This window comes from Mucor mucedo (assembly GCF_025094135.1).
Source record: "Mucor mucedo strain NRRL 3635 chromosome Unknown EV154scaffold_121, whole genome shotgun sequence".
Classification (NCBI taxonomy): Eukaryota; Fungi; Mucoromycota; class Mucoromycetes; order Mucorales; family Mucoraceae; genus Mucor; species Mucor mucedo.
This window is the reverse complement of record NW_026252405.1, coordinates 106,320-112,416: the sequence shown is the minus strand read 5'-3', so window position 1 is coordinate 112,416 and position 6,097 is coordinate 106,320.

The following is a 6,097-nucleotide window of genomic DNA, read 5'->3' as shown; positions in this document are numbered from 1 at the left end:
TATGAAGAAATTAGACGAAGCTGGATTGATTGTTAATCGTGATAAATGTAAATTTAATCGCAAACAATTGACATTTTTAGGATACGATATCATTGCAAATGTTGGTGTCCTTCCTTCCAAAAAGAAAGTAAGTGCTATTATTTCCTGGCCGATTCCGAAAAATGTTCAAGACGTGCGCAAATTCATTGGCCTATGCCAGTACTATAAGTCATTTTTGCCTTCCTTTGCATCAATCGCGGCTCCTATTACGGATTTAACGAAGGGTGGTGGATTTAAGCGTAGAGAAATTGATTGGTCAACCGAATGTCAAATTGCATTTGATAAAATCAAACAAATGATAACATCGGCCCCAGTATTATTAACGCCTTGTATGACTCGCCCATTCCGCATAGAAACTGATTCTTCCGATTTTGGTTGTGGTGCAGTATTGTTACAACAGGACCCAGATGATAACAATCAATGGAAGCCGTTAGCATACGAATCGCACAAATTTAGTACTCAAGAACGTGCCTATCCCGCTCAAGAACGAGAATATTTGGGAATACTTCATGCATTAAGAACATGGCGATGTTTTATCGACGGTAATGACTACGAAGTGTATACGGATCATTTACCGCTAAAATATTATCAGGATACCTCAAAAATCTCACCTCGTTTAGTTCGCCGGATGTCCGAATTGAGTATGTTTTCCCCGAAAATCATATACAAACAGGGTGTGGATAATATTGTTCCAGATTTTTTAAGTCGTCGTGATGGATCCAATTGTACTCCGAATGATATATCCTTTGAACCAAGATATTTGTATGATTCACCTGACACTTGCGCTGCAGTGAATTCGCTCAATAATGATCGGTCCGATGATCCTTTGATAACTGACCCTCTCCAAGACTGGCCCCTACATTATTTCAAAAATGAAGATGAATGGCCAGAACATTTCAAAACTCAATTAAAACAACAGCAAGATCGCTTTATGGTGAAGGATAATCATGTGTGGCGTCAATTTGTGGATAAATCAAAAACTACTGCTGATATGCCGGTCAAGGAAACATGGGTAAAATTTATTCCTTTTAAACGACGAGCAGACCTTGTTGAAGATTTTCATCGTGGATTTGGACATCAAGGAAAAATAACAATAAATCAACTCATGAAAACACGGTTCTGGTGGCCTAAAATGTTAAATGATATCACAAACTGGCTGTCTCAATGCCCAGAATGTCAATTACATTCACGCAAAGAAAAGAATGTTCATCATGCGCCAATGAAACCTTTGGAAGTCCCTCCTCCTTTTTCTCGCTGGCATCTGGATTTTATCGGTGAGCTACCTTTAACCAAGAACGGAAATAAGTGGATAATTATGGCAGTGGATTACAACACGAATTGGCCAATAGCTAAAGCCCTTCCCGTTGCTAGTGCGTCGGCTATTGTCAAATTTATTTATGAGGAAATAGTGATGCGTTTTTCTTGCCCTGTTGAAATTGTGACAGACCGTGGAGCCAATTTTATGTCGAAGATATTGAAGCAGTACATGGCCAAAATCAAATCACATCATATTTTTACCAGTGCCTTCCACCCCCGTACCAACTCGAAATGCGAAAGATTAAACCAAACATTTAAACATATGCTTACCAAATATGTTAAAGGAGAGGTACACAGCTGGGACGAATATTTGGAATCTGCATTGTTTTCTTGTCGCATTCGCAAGCATGCAACCACAGGTCTGAGCCCTTTCTTCATGACGTATGGTGTCAATCCTGTACTACCAGGCGATTTATTACGACCTTTCATGGATCCGTTAACCGAAGAAGATCCTGAATTAATAGCGGAAGATGCATTAACCCACCTACGCTATTTACGTGAACAACGTTTTCAAGCCGAAGACCGTCTTAAAGTTCAAGCTGAAAAGGATAAGGAAAAATGGGATGCACTCATTAAAGGACAAGAAACTCAAACTTTCAAAATTGATGACTATGTGATGCTTCGACACGAAAGTAAAAAGGGTCTGGAATTCAATTGGATGGGTCCGTATCAGGTTCTCAAGCACAACCTAGACTTTAACACGTACCAGATTAAAGAAGTAGATGGAAAGGTTTATTCGTCCTGGGTACACACTGACAGACTCCATCCTGTAAAATATGACGGCTCCCCAATCGACAAGGCATGGTATATTCCGCGTATAGCAAGAGCAAAAGAAAAATAATATTTTTTTTTCCTACCTTGAGCTCTTTTTGGAAAGGGGGTATTGTCGTGGCTTCGGTCACACAAGTAGTTTAATATTTAAAATAGTGTTCACTAAAATATAATAAAATCATCTTTTGATCTCCTAAATAATCTTTGATATATTCGGTCGTTACATAACAATAGTTCCTCGACAGGAGTATGAAATATAAAGATAGAAAGTTGAGTAGTTGGTAAAAGATGATCTTTATTATTTTGCATGATTAAGAAATATATATGCATATGATTTGTACTCTGAAAATAATTTATTTCTTGATCTTTGGTTTCGTGATAGTTGTTATAATATTTTAGTACATTGATACAATTCGGCTACTTGGGGTGTAGTTTTATTGGTTGTGTTCTGAGTTTGATGGAATAAGGATTCAAATACTCGATAAATATATATCACAACGGCGAACGTTTTGGTGAAATTATGCTTCTCGAACACATGTTTTACACAAATTATTTAGCCTGACTAAAACTATTTTAATACTTTGATCACTTTTTATTATATATTCCAAAACTTTATAAATGTTTTGGGGTTTTAACATAAGCTTTGATCACAAAACCAAAATCAATCGAAACGAGTTGCGTTTTACGGCCAGAGTTTTTTTCACGCAACAAGTATTTATATTGCCCAATAACTTTGTCTGTAACGATATGCAAATATGTCGTGTTGATACATCAAACTTTTAATAAAAAGACTATGCATTTCAGTTACGGATAAAAAATATTTTGTCACAAACAAATTATATTATTCCATTGTGACATATCGTGTTATTATATTTTGTGAGGCATTTTATTTAATTGATACAGAATATATATATTTGTATGAACGAGTCTATTTACAGTGTCATAGAACTAGTGAGTAACGTTAGTTATGCGATCCGTATATCATCATATCTGGATTATGTCCATAATTGAATGAGTCTGTTCATAGTTATTTCATAAACCAGCAACGAACTTTGGTTAAGCGACCTACTTATCACGATATACAATATATGCATTAAGTAACTTGTTGAATGTATGTAATGCCTTTTTGTGAAATTTCACAAATCTACCATACGTAATGCTTAAACAATTCTAATGTAAAGGGTTTTTTAATGTATTACAAGAACATATATAATGAAAATTGATTCAATTCCATCAATACTTATGGTTATGATACAGAAGATAGAATGGTATCTAGTTAGGGTATGAAGGAGCTGAGGAGTATAAGAAGCCTGTGATATAAGTAACGATAATAGTATCTTTATCAGAACAACAAAAGCAGGAATTACTGATTGGTTAATTTTTTTTTTTTTTTTTTTTTTTTTGAAAAATATGCAAAAGAAAAAGGAACAGAAGTATAACGACGGATAGCGCACCTTTAGGTTTTAAAAAAGGAGTCTAGTTTAAATTTATGAGAGTTTATACAAAATTGTTAGCCTAATATATTTAGTTTTATTTTAGTAGATGTTCCAGCATTCATCCAATCAACAAATTAAGGAGAAGTAGATCAAAAAAAAAAAAAAAAAAAAAAAAAAAAAAAAAAAAGAGAAAGAGCAAAAGAGGCGAAAGTAAATGAATTCCACAAAAACAATTCTTGTCCATGGTCTTAGCTGAGCCTGAAAATCATGGTTTGTTGGAAAGGTACAGTGATTTATTCAGCACAAGCAGGAAAATGAGGCAGCCCTCTTGGCAATAATTGATACAAAGGAAAAACACTGTCTTGGTAACATTGGTGTCCCAGCTGTGATCGAGAAAAACAAAAGGCAATAGGCCTGCTGCAAGACTGCTGTGCGTGATGTGATTGACAACATTGTTGAATCTGTTGACTTTGTGCAGTACTCTGCAACGAAAAGCAAATTTGAAGTTGTCTGGCCAAATAAATAATTTCATACAAAGCCTTGGACGAAAAATTTTGTGGGCAAACAACTGATTACTTGTAAATGAAATACAACGTTTTAGATCAAGTTTATCTTCAGTGTTTAGAGTCTCAAATTTGTAATATATTAAAAGAAAAATTGGAAGGAAAAAAAAAAAGCGCAAGAATTTATGTCGTATTTGGGTACAATTCACCTATGTATAAATAAGCAAATCGTTTAAATAAATAAACTATGGAATTAAAACAACCTTTAATGTTGCATATCAGTATAAACTTGTATATTGCTATATACTTCCCCTACTATGTGTACACATTTTGGTATTAAAGATTGCATGATTGGTCTACATATATATAAATAGTAAGTGGTCATGCCTGGTCAAAAGTAGGAGAATCAGCTTATGTCAAATATACATTGGAAAGATATGGGGATTAATTTGAGTGTTGTCGGTTGTGTTTCTTCATTTAGTACTTTTAAAAAAAAAAGACGCATGAGAGCAGGCCTTTGAAAGAAGAAACCGCTTCCTATGATACTGTTAATTTGCTCGAAAATGGTATGGATGTTCTTGATAAACACAAAAATTATAGACTGTTGAATGTTATAGATAATTAAAGAATTCGTCATTACACTGTTTTTTGAACGCTATATTTTAGAGATGCCACAAATATCTATTTATATCACCTTACTTACTTTTTTTGAACCCTATGCATGAATTTTGGTCTAAAATTGAAGGACACAATAAAGGAAACACTTTAGACAGCAATTTAATGTTTTCACCTAGTATCATCTGGTGTCCGTATGTTTGGATTTATACGGACACCGTTTTTTTTTCGGCCCGGATTTTTTTTCTTTTTTCTTTTTTGAATGAAGAGATAAACAATATTAGTAAACATGGTAGAAGTAAGAAAAAGTATAATGGATTTCAAAAAGGATAATATTTATTTGAGTTTTAAAGTGATAGAAAAGAGTGAAATTTCGATAAAAATCAGAAAACTCGCTTGTACAGATATCTTCGTGAGCTGTTGCAGCTTTTTTGTGAAGACAGTCTATTTCTGACCAACAGGTCATAGGCAATGAGCTTGTTGATTTTGATATTGCTTTTTCGTTCTAAAAAGAAAGAAATGGGAATTTCTCAAAAAAATATATCATTGAGTTGGTCAAATATTAAGTGTCCAAGTCAAAAAATTGGGACAAGAGTTTGTCTCAACTTGCTGTATACAACATTTACTTGATCATATTTGATACCAGTTTCTCAAAAACATTTGGCAAAGGAACTTAAAAGTGCTAGTCTTTAAATGTATCAGCCACCAGTTGTGGGGAGCCGATAGCACGAGACCACATGTAATTTGATCTTCACTGTCAAGACATAGACAATTTCTGGCATGCCGTTTGTTCTCGAAATATTATATATCCAACTCTACAGTTTCATATACGTTTCGGTAAGAGCGGAGAGTGCTTAGCATTGCCGTTTTTGCTTGAATACAATCCTCTTTATGACCGAACAATAAAAGGCCGATTGCTTGAAATCCATAATTACCATCACCTTAGACCAATCAAAGCTAAAGCTTGGTTGGCATCAAATGGATCCAGTTGTCCAAAAAAAAAGCCGAATCATTTCAGAGCAGTACCGTTGTATCTTTTATAACACATATACGGTTTTTTTGGACCAATTATTAGAAAAATAGATACTTCAAAGAAACCTCCTTTAACAAGCCTATGCTTCCTGCTTTATATTCCTTTTTTTTTTTTGTGGGTTTGCGTTTGGGAAGCCATTTACTGTATCAGCCTTGCGCTTCTTACTTCTTACTTTATGGCATCTTCTTCAGGTCGAATCCTCAATTTCTCTCTCTTATTACTCTTAGGACGCCTCTTTTGGGACACGGATTTTGCCGGAGGGAGTGCTGGTTTTCTTACAGTATTCCCGTCAATATTTTCAGTTCAGTTAGTGAAGCAAAATATCTGACATTGCTATGATCTTCAGAGCTAAACATCGATTTCTGGTAGACCGCACCACATTT